This window comes from Herpailurus yagouaroundi, unplaced genomic scaffold, assembly GCF_014898765.1.
Source record: "Herpailurus yagouaroundi ecotype Mexico unplaced genomic scaffold, PumYag 187, whole genome shotgun sequence".
Lineage (NCBI taxonomy): Eukaryota > Metazoa > Chordata > Mammalia > Carnivora > Felidae > Herpailurus > Herpailurus yagouaroundi.
The window spans coordinates 27,057,448-27,073,111 of record NW_024412418.1 but is presented as its reverse complement, the minus strand read 5'-3'; the positions used below and the strand labels follow the sequence as shown (position 1 = coordinate 27,073,111).

Genomic DNA, 15,664 nt, shown 5'->3' with positions numbered 1-15,664 from the left:
AGTAAGGAAATCCAAATGAAAGGGTACATTACAGTGACAGATTCTACAAGGTGACCTGAGCTTAGTCCAGAAGCCAGTCACACACATACCTCAGAGTGTGAGGGAACTAGAATACATCAGCACCTCAACTCAACTAGAATACCCAGCAGTGATGCTGGGATAGGGTGGAGTTAATTACGCAGCATTTCTAGTCTTGTTATAGGCACACAAAACACTGAGGGTTGGGACAGAGAAAGCCCTCAGGCAAGAGGAAGCAGGGAATGGCATATTGAATTTTGGCAGATTTGCACTAAAATGGTAAGAGGAAGGGGTTCTGGATGGGGCTAATACCCTTATAAACTTAGACATTATTTTGATAAGAGCTAGGTTAGGCAAACATAAGCAAGTTCTGTTTTCTTTTTTGTTTTTTTTCACTCTAGGTCCTTTCAGTTCTATTAGTATTTGAATGAAATATATATTGTGTAGCTTCTGGATAGGGGTATGTTATGAGTGATTGCCACACAGTTTAACAAACATTCCTTTTATCTTCCAAACATTGTATAGGACTAGACTTTCTTAGCAGGACTTTAGAGTTCTAAGATCTAATCTCATTGCCTATATTTTACAAATAAGGAAAATTAGGTTTATAGAAGTAGTAGTATGTTCGTAAGGACTAAAAGTGCAGAAATGTAGAAAGAAGACATAGATTTGTCTGGTAAGAGTTAAGGCAGTGGGAACCAGAATCTGTGACAACAATTTCCTGTTCCTTCTGTAGAGGTCGCCTTTAGGCAATAAACTTGAACAATGAAAACTTGAGCAAGGCAAAAGGGCCCACAGTGATGACAGACTGCAAACAGGCTCAGTAACAAACAGGCTACCCCAAAATGGCCATAGGTGCTAACTAACAAATGGGCTAATTACAACCAGGCACAGTTACCAAAAAGGGGAAAATTCTGTGTTCCCATACTTCCTCACTCCACCCTATAACTATAGTCCCTTACCACCACCTCCTGGCATAGAGACTCTTCCTTTGCTGTCCTCTCAGCTGCTCCCCTGCATTGTATTCAATAAACTTCTATCTCCTTTCTTCTGTCTTGGGTGAATTCTTTTACTCCTGCATTGCTGGCCTCCAACCAATTGGAACACACCACACCTTCCTCATTCTAATTCTATCTATTCTCTTCTTAGCCTCTAATACTGGCTCTATTTTCTGAGACCAAAGCTTTCCAGCAACCTGTATCCAAAATACACATTTTGTTATAACCATCATATAAATTATGATTACCTAATAAAATTAGGTATTATTAGATAATATAATGATATTTTAATATTAGTTAATATATTAGCATATTGATACCAATACATTAGTAATATGCCATTGGTATTATTATTTCACCTCTTCTCAACAGAGAACTTCTAATTCTTTATTTTCTATTTATTATCCATATAAAAAATTATGCATGGAGGATTATTCTTGTTTACTAAGCGAGAACATGAGGCCGAGAAATGTGATGAAATAAGTTATCTGAATCAACAATCAAACCCTTGGCTTTGACCAGCTGAGGCTGGTACTGGTTACACCAATTTTCCTCCCTTCTCAAAGCCCTTGAGTTGATGTTTTAGAATATTTTAATCAGAGTTGTAGTGATCTGGTATAAAGTTTAAATCACTTTTCATAAACTGGTAGCTCTCAGGCATGAGTTTCATATGGCATACCTTGTGAAAATACCACAATGTGAAGGAAAACCATGACGGAAGTCACACCAAGTAGCCTCAACCCACAACTGAGTTATAATGTAATATTTGTAGTGAAACCTTGGTTTGCAAGCATAATTCATTCTGGAAACATGTTTGTAATCCAAAGCAGCTTTATATCAAAGCGAATTTCAAGAACCATTAGCTCAGTTGTGATCATGTGACATTCGACGACATGTACCACTTGTATTACAAGACATTGCTTGGTTATCAAGTTAAAATTTATTAGAAATGTTTGCTTGTCTTGCAGAACACTCACACAACAATTTACTCACAATCCAAGGTTTTACTGTATCTCCATACAATAATTATTTTTCTGAGTTTGCTATTTGTATTTATATTGATCCTCAGTTGTTTTAGTCTTGGGGATCAACTAACTCTAGAAAATTGGTGGGTAAGTCAAACAAAGCCACATGAATGTTGACTGAGACTCCTGGAAAGGGACTGATCATGAAAAGAATACCCGGCTCAGAAAAACTATGATATAACGTCAAAGACTTAGTCTACCTTTCAGAGGGAAAATTCTAACAACCATAGCTTTCTTAGTTGAAAGAGATCCTTGTGCATATCTCTATGGAATAATGCATGAATTATTTGGTGGTAAAGCAGTACCCAGTTTAGGGGGAAAGGACAGAAATAGACATTCAATTTAAAAGATGACTAAATGTTTTGAGATCCAAATAGTACTCTTTAGGATCCATTAGAGACAACAAAGGGCAGAAAAGGGAAAGAAATGATATGGATACTTCACACCGGGCAACTCTGGTTAGGGTCTATTTCAATGCATGAAAACTGAAAGAAGACTGTGGGGCCAATGGTCACAGAGGTTACATACAAATGGTGAATGAGGTCAGAAGTGAAATAAAACTATTTTCATCAAATGGAAACCGTGTCTCTCCAGAAACAGATAGGGGGACAATATTGCTCGAATTTGTGCTACTTTATTAGTAAATCAGTTAAGAACATTTAAACAGAAGTTATTATGATAGTAATAGAAATAAAACAACAATGCATATTTTGTGAACCTTTATAGTTTCTAAAGCACTTTCTCATATATGATCATCTTTAATTTCAAATTATTCAAGTTACTCCAGGAAAACCCAAGAGATCCATATCGTAACTGTTGCCATATACTTTAGTCCAAACAATTGTTTCCTAAATAGACAAGATCAAGTCTAAGTAATTGTTTGGTTCCTATCTCTGAGGTCCTTTAATAGTGCTTCTAAATAGATGTGCAATCTACTTAACTGTGAAATTTGAAAAATTGCAATACTCAATAACTATTCTTATCAATATATTTCCTTAGCTGATAAAATTGAAGTTAAAAAGGTTCATGCCACAGAAGCATTTCTTGACTTAAATATGAAGTATAGAATCACTGTATAGTGACTGTTGCAGGAATCAGTGTGTTAGCCTACCCTTTAACTTGATACTTTACCACATAAGTTGGTTTCCACCTTTGCTGCCACTCAACCAGATGTTGAACATTGTCATTCCTCAACTACATACTTGTCAATCATCCATGGGACACACATTTCAGCTGCCAACTCTATTAGCTTTCCTGCATAAAACTTTCCCAGAAACCTAGTGGTAACTGCAGAGGTAAGGCTATATCATACTGTTGGGTTCTGGGTAATTGTCATATTTTTAATTTTATTTTTTAATGCAAATAACAGGTCTCCATTTGGTTTGTAGATTTTATAATTGGAGAACTGTATTTGTAAACCTCAGGAAGTCAAAAGTGGAAACAATCATCATTGAGGAAGAAACAGAAAAATTTTATTAGTAGTATATTTGTCTAGATTGTTGTGCATTTTTCCCAGATCTCATTTTACATCTAGGTTGAATCATGAAATTAATGCTTTCATAATTCAAAATGAGTCAATTATTGGCAATTTCATATGGTTCAATTTAATAGAGAAAATAGACACAAAACTTTTGATAGGTCTGTAACAGCTAACAGATATTTTTCATGATGAGATGACTGAAATTATGATCAATATGCACTGTAAAATTTTAGGCTATTCTATTAATCATAGATTTAGTTTTTCTTCATTCATTTAGTGAATATTTATTGAGTCATGACCATATGCTGCTATGTATAGGGCACAGTACAGAAGAGACAATTTCTTTACCCTCACAAAATTCACAATTTAGTGAGGAAATGAAAATTAATAATATAAATAAATAAAAGGTAGTTATGATGTGTTAAATAGTAAAAATTTATTTTTTTCTTAAAAGTTTTTATTTAAATTCAAGTTACTTAACATGCAGTATAGTACTAGTTTCATGAGTAGAATTTAGTGATACATCACTTACATATAACACCCCATGCTTATTCCAACAAGTGCCCTCCTTAATGCTCCTCACCCATTTAGCCCATGCTCTCACCCACCTTCCCTCCAGCAACCCTCAGTTTGCTTCAGACTCTACAGTTAAGAGTCTTTTATGGTTTGCCTCCCTCTCTGTTTTTATCTTCTTTTATTTTTCCTTCCCTTCCCCTATGTTCATCCATTTTGTTTCTTAAATTACACATAATGAGGGAAATTATATGGTATTTGTATTTCTCTGACTGACTTACTTTACTTAGCATAATACATGCTAGTTTCATCTATGTCATTGCAAATGGCAAGTTTCATCCTTTTTGATGGCTGAGTAATATTCCACTGATATATACACCACTTCTTCTTTATCCATTTATCAGTTGATGGAGATTTAGGCTCTTTCTATAATTTGGCTATTGTTGATTATGTTGCTAAAACATCAGGGTGCAGGTGCCCCTTTGAATCAGTATTTCTGTATCCTTTGGGTAAATACCTAGTAGTACAGCTGCTGGATCATAGGGTACTTCTATTTTTAACTTTTTGAGGGACCTCCAAACTGTCTTCCAGAGTGGCTGCACCAGTTTGCATTCCCACCAACAGTGTAAGAGTGTTACCCTTTCTCTGTACCCTTGCCAACATCTATTGCTTCCTGTGTTGTTCATCTCAGCCATTCTGACAGGTGTGAGGTGGTATCTCATTGTGGTTTTGATTTGTATTTCCCTGATAATGAGTGATGTTGAACATTTTTTCACATGTCCATTAGCTGTCTGGATGTCTTCTTTAGAGAAACGTCTGTTCATGTCTTTTACACATTTTTTAACTGGATTATATGTTTTTTGAGTGTTGAATTTGATAAATTCTTTATAGATTTTTTGGATACTAACCCTTCATCAGATATATCGTTTGCAAATATCTTCTCTCATTTCGTTGGTTGCCTTTTAGTTTTATTGTTTCCTTTTCTTTACAGAAGCTTTTTACCTTGATGAAATCCCAATACTTCATGTTTGCTTTTGTTTCCCTTGCAATACTAATAATTTCAAGGAAAAAAGGAAAAGCAGAGAAAGAGATTTAGGTTGTGGAAATGGGGAAAGCAGTTTAAAGTGGCTTATCTCAAGGAATAGAAAAAAACCTGAACTGAGTGACAAAATAATTATTCTAATGTATTATAGATTATTAAAATCCCAACAGAAGAAATAGCAAGTGCAAAGGCCCTGAAGTGAGAGTGCCTGATAAAGGCAAGAAGCCAACATGGATAGAATACAGCAAGCCTGAGGGAGGATAAAGAAACTACATGAGATCATGTAGGCAGTGAGCACACACAGAAAAGAGAAGGGGTCTGAGAGCTAAGTCTTGGCACAGAATGACCAGAAGTATATCAAGAAAATCAAGTGACTGAGAAATTCTGAAAGGTAGATTATATATATATATACCTATATATATATATATATATATATATTCCTTCATTAGGAATGCAGGACTACAGTTTTGTATCCAAGATTTTACCAAGTTATAATAAAGAATATAGAGACAGAACCAGTTCTTAGGATGTCTTTGTACGGAAGAAACATCTGGATTATATAAAATCATTAGATATTAAATGTCACCTATACTTCTCCATCCTCATATGATGACTAGTAGCACTATGGATGATATATAATATAAACATATTTTATATTATTTTAAACATAGTAAACACTTTTGTCCATGTGCTATGGATATTCTATTAATACTGAAAAATCACCCTATTATTCTTGTTTACAGGGTCTATGAGTCAGACGAAAGCTTACGCAGAAAACAGAAAAACTGCCTACCCTCTGAAAACAAACTTCAATTCCTGTTCCATTTCTGAGCTCTTTATTTACCTGTAAATGATGACTCCAACAACTCAGGTCTTGTGAGATATCAATAACCCTTAACTCACACTCATTTACAGAGTCATTTGGCACTTGCTCTTACACACACAGAGCTGACTCTGGAGACTGAACTTCTATTTCCAGCTCCCCAGATGAGTCATTTAACCTCTCTTTACCCTTTAAAGATAGGAATAAATTGTTCCTTGGCCTTCCTCACCAAGACGAAATGGCTATTGGTGAGATAATGTCTATGAAACAATTTGAATGTCTTAGGGAAAAAAAGGGGGCCAACTGTTTTTGGAGCAGCTTGCTGGAATTTCTGACCCAGAGGCTGAAAAGGAAACCCATGAAATTGCATTCTTTCAGTGACTTTATGAATATTGGGGAAAGGTGAAGGGAGATCCTCTCTTGCCTGCACCAGGTATGCCATTCCTCTATGGTTGCATGAAGGTTTAAGGAGAGAGGCTTGGCTACCTTGAATAAATTTCTGATGAATAATGACTGCTTTCACAGTGGTTCACTAGGTGTAGGCACATCTAAAAGATGTGCATGACACTCAAAGACAGCAGACTGAAGGATTCTAATTTCTGAGAAAGCAACTCTTCCCTGTTTTCTGGCTTATGGCATTAGCACCTACCAATTTGGCTTCAGAGATAAATCTGGAAGTCATTCTAGTTTTCTTCATTCATCACATTCAATGAACTTCCAAACTCTGTCTACCCTCTGTCATCACTCCCTTGCTCGGCACTACCTGCCTCTTTACCCTTACTATTTGCTTTAATCAGTCTACCACCGTGCTATTACCTTGATTACTGTGGTCTTCTCTCACTGATTACCTGACCTACTTAGTCTTACCTTTCTGCATTTCATCTTTCACATTCACATCTTTTTGTCTGCTTCCTGATGCTTCCATCAGACCCCTCACCCCACCACTCCCAAATACAGCCTTTGTTCCAGCCATGCTGAGTTATTTATAGCTCTCCAAAAGCACAGTGCTATTTCACCTCTGGCTCTTATACATATGCCTTCTGCCAGAGATACTTTTCTTTCCTTCTATAAGATCAACTGTATAGGACGGTGGTTAAGCAAGGGCTTTAGCAAAAATCGAACTCCCCTCCCCTATTGAACTAATTGTCTTTGGGCAAAGTTTGAACTTCTCTGTTCCTCAGTGCTTTCTCTTCAAAATAGAGATAATAATAATATTTATGTCATAGGCTGTGATATGATCAGATGTGATAAATTATGCCAAGTACTTAGCACATCTTAAGAAATCCAAAGCTTCAGTTATTACTATCCTATTTTGGCTGTCTTACTTACACCTGCTTATTTCCTTTTTTGTAAACCTTTGTTATCACCCTCCCCCTGCAGCAGAGCAATTGCTTACTCCTTCTTTTGTCCTACTCCTTTCACTTAGGTAGATAGTGGAAGAATCCTAACACGTTTGAAATCCTTTGCTATGTCTATAATGCTCACAGGATTGTGAAAATTTATTGAGGGTAGATCCAGGCCTTATTCATCTCCCAAATTCTGGCAAATAATAGGTCCTTAGTTAAATAGGTATCAAAGAAATAAAGTTGCTGTTACTATTTCTGAAACTGTACATTTCTGAAATGTTCAGAAACAGTTCAAAAACTATTTCTGAAATTTGGTACCATGTTTTAATACTGAGTATGTGACATGTTGAAAGAAATACTACTGCAATGTTGCTGACGGCCCTTTGCTCATAGATGTAGATAGACAGTCACTGTCGTGTAGCAGCTCAGCTAGTCACCATAGCATCTGCCCCTTTGCAAGGTCCATGGGGCTTTGTCCTCCCTCCCCTTGCTGAAGGAGCTATGGCCTCCAACATTCTGTCATTTTAAACTAGCTTTGATCCTTTCAGTAGTATTTGTTCTATTTTGTTTTACAAGGCAGCCAAAGCCATTCACAGTAATTACACATACATATGTGCACATACACATGCCATTATACAATCTTCACCCGCACCATTTCAATTGGCCAAATATTATGTCCTTGTACGAAATGAAATATTTCTTACTTAACCATACACTTATTGTTGTTTGTTTATATTATTTCAAACTTTTCAACATGGTATAATAAAGATTTTACTTCCATTTTTGTGTAACCCCTTTATTTTTTTCTCACAGGATACAAAAGAGCATTATAAATAATGAGGAAGATACTGCAGATTGGCTCATTAAATACTGACTGCCTCCCTTCTAGATTCCCTTCTGCACTATGGTATTTGAGACACTACGTTTACTAGACTCCAGGGTTCAAGGCCATTGCAAGGGGATTGGTCCTCCTTCAAGCATAGAGGTGGTAGTGTTTAGTTCTTCTGACTTCTGTGGCAGATGTGTTGGTTACAGGCCCCATTAATTCTGTAAATGAATACTCTTTAATAAATCTTTGTTGTCTCAAATTAGGTACAGTGGATACTGTCATCTACCAGGAGTCTGGAATGATATAGGTGAATTTTTAGGCTTTTGAATACATATTACCTAATTTATCTTCAAAATATTTATACTATTTACATTCCCACAAGCAGTGTACAAGTTTCCGTTTTTCTAAAACTTCATCAACAGTAGGTATTATTGTTTAAAAAATTTAAAAAACACTCCAAACAACCTAATTCCAATATCTGCATGCTTTCTTCCAGAATCGTGGAGTGAATGAATGAATGAATAAATGAATGAATGAATAAATAGAGTCATTTATTTTCTCAATAGCATTTCATTTTATTTTATATTGGGGGTTTTATTGTATTCTTTCATTTTATTTCTTTTTTTTTTCATGATAACAAGTGCATTCTTTAATCCCCATCCCCTATTTCTCCCACCCCACCCACCCACCTCCCCTCTGGTAACCATCTGTTTGTTCTCTAAAGTTAAGAGTCTGTTTCTTGGTTTGTGGTTTCTCTCACTCTCTCTTTTTTCCTTTTGCCTGTTTGTCTTGTTTATTAAATTCCACATATGGGTGTGATCATATGGTATTTGTCTTTCTCTGACTTATTTTACTTAGCATTATACTCTCAATAGCATATTTTAATTCAATACTCCCTTTGTTTATAGTCCTGATTGTTACATACTTTAAAAAAAAAATAAGTTTATTTATGTATTTAGGGGAAGGGGAAGGGAAAAGGGAGAGGGAGAGTGAGAATCCCAAACAGGCTCTGTGCAGAGCCCTACCCAGGGCTGGATCTCAGGAACTGTGAGATCAGAGTATGATGCTTAACTGACTGAACCACCCAGGTGCCCCACATGTTACATATTGAATGTCTCTTATGTGTACATATTATATATACCTTCTGTAATTAAATCTTTAAAAGCCTATGATTTGGGATTTTAGTCATTAACCCTTTCTACAAATTAAGGTCAACAAGACTTTACAGGTATACTTACAACAAGTAAGTGAAAGTATGAGAATCCAAATTCATATAATCTGACTTATTAGCTCATGCTAATTCCAGCTCAGCGCTATCCTGTGGGATCATCTATTAGCCTTCACACTCCTTCTCTTGATATGTGTAATTTATAAAATTTGTATTATTAATATTTACTGTGGGCAAAAGAAACAATTTGTAAATAAATATATTTTTAAATTTAAACTTTTAATCATTGTTGCTAGGGCACTAGGCTAATTTACTAAAATATAACATGTTATTCATGACAGTTGCTTCCCTCAAAGATAAACCAGTGTTGTTTAGCCCACCTACTCTCTGATAACTGCCTGATATACATACACTTATACCATAAACAGTATGAAATTGTAAGGATGTATATGAAAACATGATTTGCATACAAGTGACATGTGTAAGTCCCATCCTTGTTTACTACGATATGAAAGTACTGATAGGGATGATACACTGTTATGCCAATAAAACAAGTTGTTTCTAAATGGTCCAGGATCCTAATTAGCATAAGGATCCTAGCCTGACACAGAATATCTGAATGGCATAGGTCATTTCCATCACCTAGAACTGTTTTGTTAAAGAACACACCCAAACAAAGGATTGCTCTGATGCAATATTTAGAAGTAAACAGTAGGCCAAAGTAGGAACGTGACTAATGTCCTGGAACAAGGTAGTGCATACCTTCTTTTCTGTTGGCTCATAGCTGTTTCATTGTTAAATTGACCAACTGTGTGTTGGCTTGTTAAATGAGAATTATGTAAGAGAGTAACTTGTATAGTTTCCAGGTTGCCTCTTCTGATTAATATCTTGAAACTGAGTCTTCTCTAACCTGAGTCAGCCAAAAATCTGAATTCAAAGTGACCATTCAAATAACATAATTGACATTTGTCTCAAATAAAATGTTTATCTTCCAGGAAGGGTTAATAGGTCACTCCTTTTTGCTTCCTTATCACCTTTTGTTTATTTCATTGATCGCACTTATTACCTTGAGTGTGCATGTGTGTTTCCTTCTGAACATATTGTTTTTAATTCCTAGATATTTTTGCTGCTTGAGATTTTTTACACACTCTAGCACTTAGTTCAGTAGTTGATATAGTGAAATGAGAATGAAATCTGTGAATGGAAAAATAAACCTTTCTCACTTGCTAAGAAGTGGGCTCTAGAATCCTAGGACATAGCATAGAGGAAGACAAAAAAGATATTAAAAAGAAAAGGTAGTGACTCTTTCAACATTTCTTAGGGTGTGATTATTTGTAAGTGGGTGTATAAATAGTTAACACCTAATTAAAGTTGCAATCTAATCTGATTGGTTAGGGGAAAAATAGAAGATGATTATTGTAGTTGGGCACAAGCATAGAAAAATTCAAGCTCCACTGAAAGGTGATTTCCATAAAATAAAAGAATACAATATTGACACATCAAAAATAATATTGGAGTACCTCCAAAGCTGTAATTTTCCAATTGTTAAGATGATGATAATGACATTTGACCAACATCTATCTCCTAGAGTTGATATAAGAAATGAAAAAGAAAATATGTGAAAGTCTTAATGGATACTTGATTAAAGATCACTGCTTTTTTTTGTTTTGCCACTTATTGATCTAGCATATACTATGTAAATTCCCTGACTCTGTCCATTCATAGAAAGCGATAAGGATAACTAGCTTCTGATTACTATACACCCACAGCTTCCGCTGTACCTACCAGGATATCCTCACATATTGATATAAGCTCAAAGATTCCCAGCAGCAATAAAATTAACTCATTAAATAAGGCTGATGGAATAGATGGTATTAAGGATACTAGTTGATTTTTTTCCCCTAAGTCACAAGTTGGCTGATGATTGCAACGTAACTGAGATATTTATGATACTTAAAAAAAGCTGAGTGTTTTTATAACCCAAATATACACATACAAAACTGAACATTCAAGTATATTACAATATCCATAAAAAGCTTAATGATTCATCTGGATAATTTTCATTTAAATCAATCCAAAGAAAGAATTACTTGGAAATTGTTCTGTTTGAAAAAGTTAAAATCCTTGCTAGACAAAAAGAAATTAATAAGATAGTCATTGATCTTAAGAAATTCAATACCTAGTACAAAAGATAACGTTAAACAAATTAACATTGAATAAATCAAAATATAACTTGCTACATACAAAAAGTGAGGTACAAACCTCATTATATAAGCTCTTGGAACTGTGTGATTACTAAAAACATAGCATTTATCACACTTAACCCTCATTTCCTGAAACTTTATATGTACTAAATAATTTTAAATTTGGATATATGGATGAATGGCAATTAACAAATATATTTTTGATGTTGGATATACCATTTCCCAAGTTGGCTGTGTTGTCTGCTCATTTGTTGTCACATTTGGCATTTGGTCTCTTAGTAACAATGATCACAATACTAGTGAATACCCTCTGTATTCATAGCTCAATGAATATATGCCTGTAATTTGTCTATATCAGCCAAGCAAGAAATTTGAGACTTGTAGATAATGTTTCCTTATATATCCAATCAATCATGCAGTTCTGTTAGTTTTACATCTTTAATATTTCTTATGTTTCTTCTGTACCCAACGTCCTTACTTACATGGTCAAAGATTAGGGCCTTAATTGTCCATTACTCAAACTATTGTGATACCCTTTTTTGACTCTCTGCCTCTACGGGATGCCATAGTTAAAACGAAAGTCTGACCATATCATTCCCCATTTTATAACACCTCAATGGTCCCTCATAATCTTCTGGGCAGAGATAAATTTTATAGCACAGCTTATAGGAACTTCCTTGGTTTGGGCCCTGCTTCTTTTCCCCTCAATCACCAGCTACTCCTCTTTCACAAAGAATGCTCCAGTAACAAAATATTTATTGTGATTCTTAAAAAACATCATGCTATTTCAGTGTTCTGAGATTTTATTAAATCTTTTGCCTGTGCTTATAAATTTCTATTTTTTATCAAAAGTAATCTGTACTCATTCTATAATATGAAACTCAGTTATATTCTCCATGAATATATTCTAGAGAGTCTCAACCTCAAGGATGTGTTAGGTAAGCGACCTTTGCATTAGCAGATTGCTCCTTCCTCAATCCTAGCACTATGGTGTGGTGGCCAAGACTGGGGCTATGGAGATAAGTGCATAGGGATTCAAATCCCTCCTCTTCCACTTTGGAAAATTACCTTAACCTTTCTAAAAACTCTCTTCTCATCTCCAAAATGAAGTTTAAAATGAAAATTCATCAGATTGAGAAGATTGCATGATATTATGCAAATGAAGTCTTTTGCAGAGGATCCAAAAACATAGGAAAGGCTCCATAAATTTTACCTATTGCACCAGCTGTTACAACACTGAAGGGAAATCATGTCTTACCATTTTCTTCACTAGAATAGAAGATTTTGAGAGTAGTGACCTTGCTGTATTCATCTGTGTATCTCCAGAGGTGGATCCAGTGTTTGACACTTAGTAACCACCTAAAAGCTTTTTGTTGAACCAAAACAAGCATATGGACCTTCCTTTACCATTTACAAACACTATTAGGAATATTGTCATAGTGTTAAAAAAATGAACTCATTTACTATATATTCAATTATTATTATATCCATTCTGTAGATGAGGAAATTGAGGCATGGAGGGGTTAAGGTAATTGTCCAAAGTCAGAACTAACAAGCAGCAGACTAGCTGTGACAGTAGATTTTTCGAGAGTAAAGCCTTTGTTATATCTGCTGTAGCACAGAATAGTTTCAACATGGAAACGATGGTTCTTCTGACAGGCTTCCTCATTAGCTACAAGACTCAGACACGGTTTTATGCTTGTCATCATTTGCACTTAATGCATCAGGGAATTTATGTTTTGCACCAAACAAAAGCCATTAGGAGTAATTCTAATGGCAACATAAGGCATCTAGCAAATAACTCTATGTTGATGCTTGAGCACATCTTATTTCCTGGAAATTGCAATGGACAACTTGATCGGAATGAAGCATTGGATTGTAATGAGAATCTCTTTATAAAATACACGTCCTGGCAAGAGAAAGATTATTCATGAAGTAAAGAATTGCAATAACTTTTTACTATCCTCAAAATACCCAGACTTGATCACAAGTAAGCTATAATGAATACAAGTAATTAAAGCAGTTACGAATAAGTATTAAGTCATTTCCTCCCTTAAAATTTGAATACATTTAGCTGAGCAGGAAGGGTAGATTTTTGTCTCTGTCACTGGGAACACCTGGCAGGCTTTATTTGGCTTGGTATACTCTAAATAAGCTTGCTGTGGCTAGAGCTTTATTCTGATCCTTACAACTTCCTCCCCAACTGCTGTCTATCCAGAACTTGTCCATTCTTCATGGAGAAAAGCATATCCTTTCTCTAACTCACAACTTCCTCAAAAAAGTTTCAGAGCCTTTGTAATGTATCAGGTTGAAGCATGTATAACTGTCAATATTCAGCAATTTTTGACCACAAAAAATAGAAGATTCATATATTTCCATCAAATATATGTGATATGAACTCACCATCCATTATCTATTTCTCACTTTGGTATTCCTAAGATCTGTAAGTGCTTTGTTTGGAAAGTTGTTAAAGAACCATACAAAAAAGCCTGAAAGTATAATAAAAAAATAAAAAACGAAAACCCTCTATGTCTGTGCATATGTGTGTGTGCATATACTGTGTGTGCAAGTACACACAATCTGTGAAGTCATGTAAATAAATGAGAAGGGAAAGAGAGTCAACAGTTTTTACTGCCTCCTAGATACTCCACTGCGTGTTAGGGGATCCTCTATATTCTTTTCTTTCAGCCTCACAGACTTGAGAGTTGGGCATCACTGTACCCATTATATACACAAACAAAACAGCAAGAAGACAGGCCTAAAAAATCCAGACCACTTGAAGTTATATTGCTGTAGCCAGGTTTATAGCCTAGTCCAGGCATCTCAAAACATCACCCCCCTCTCCACTGCACATCACCACAACACACACCTTTATTTTTTATTATAATTTATATACATATAAATTCACGCCAGTCAAATCAGGACCAAAATATTATTGGGTACTTCTGTGACTGCCTCAGTAGGTGACAGCTTTGTGTTACTGCAACATAACACACTGCCATTCCCCACACCTGACACGGACAGTGAACCAGGGCAACCGGCTATACAGACAATGGAACATAAGCACAATTCTGTGTTCTCAATGCGAGTGGAAATTCCGCAACATAGGGGCCTCCCTAAGAAAAAATAATAAATAAATAAATAAATAAATAAATAAATAAATAAATAATAAAAAATTAAAAGAAAAAAACAAAAATAAAACAAAACAAAACAAAACAAAAAAAACCAAAAAATAAAGCATGGGTATCATTTTGTGAAGACATCTAAAATATTTTTAGGATGATTAAGTTCTTTTTTTTTTTTTAAGTTTATTTATTTATTTTGAGAGAAAGAGAGAATGCAAGTGGGTGAGGAGTAGATAGAGAATCCCAAGCAGGCTCCTCACTGTCAGCACAGAGCTGACTTGATCAGTGGACTTGATCTCATGAACCATGAGATCATGACCTGAGCCGAAATTGACAGACGCTTAACCAACTGAGCCACTCAGGCAACCCAAAGAGATCTCTGTGCCATAAATTCTTGTGCTAGCATATATCATTCCAGTCACAGTGTCTCTGCCAATCGTACGTATGTGTATTGAAAGAACAGTTTTATACTATCTGGGTAGAAAAGGGAATATTGTGTTATGCATTGTCCCCTTTAATATACACAAATATCTGTATATGTGCATGCTCTTATATACCCTATAAGGCAGCTGCTAGTAAATATTTACACATCTATTGATTCTTACCTTCAATTCATCCTTCCTTCAACTCTGAAGTTATTCAACTGGGCAAACATGTACATGCAAAGACTTTAGATATTCAAAGTATCTGAGATATTGAGCACTTAGCTTGTAGAATTGTTAAGCTACATCCCAGAGGTGAAAGTTCTCTTGATATAGATTCCAATCACTGAAACTGTGGCCTCATGATTATGCTTATGATAGTAATTAGGGCTAAACCTCAAGTAGCAAAATGATGTCAGGTGCTACAAGAGTCTTCGGTGCCCTTAGAAACCTGCTGCATTAACATTCTGCTCTATTGCTTAAAAGATTTGGTTTTAATCATGTGTGTGTATGTGCATGTGTGTGTTCTTTGTTTTGCAAAAGTGATACTAATTATTCTTCCTTGATTTCATTCATGACACAGGAACATAAACAATACTGACATGATGTTCAACATCACTAATCATTAGGGAAATGCAAATCAAAATCACAAGGAGCAGGGGGTGCCTCGG

At 35.4% G+C, this 15,664-nt stretch overlaps 1 pseudogene; it reads right to left on the bottom strand.

Annotated features, from left to right (window-relative positions):
- LOC121043745 (vimentin-like) overlaps positions 1-6,872 on the bottom strand; it is a 137,934-nt pseudogene extending 131,062 nt beyond the window's left edge.
- Positions 6,873-15,664: the final 8,792 nt, after the last annotated feature.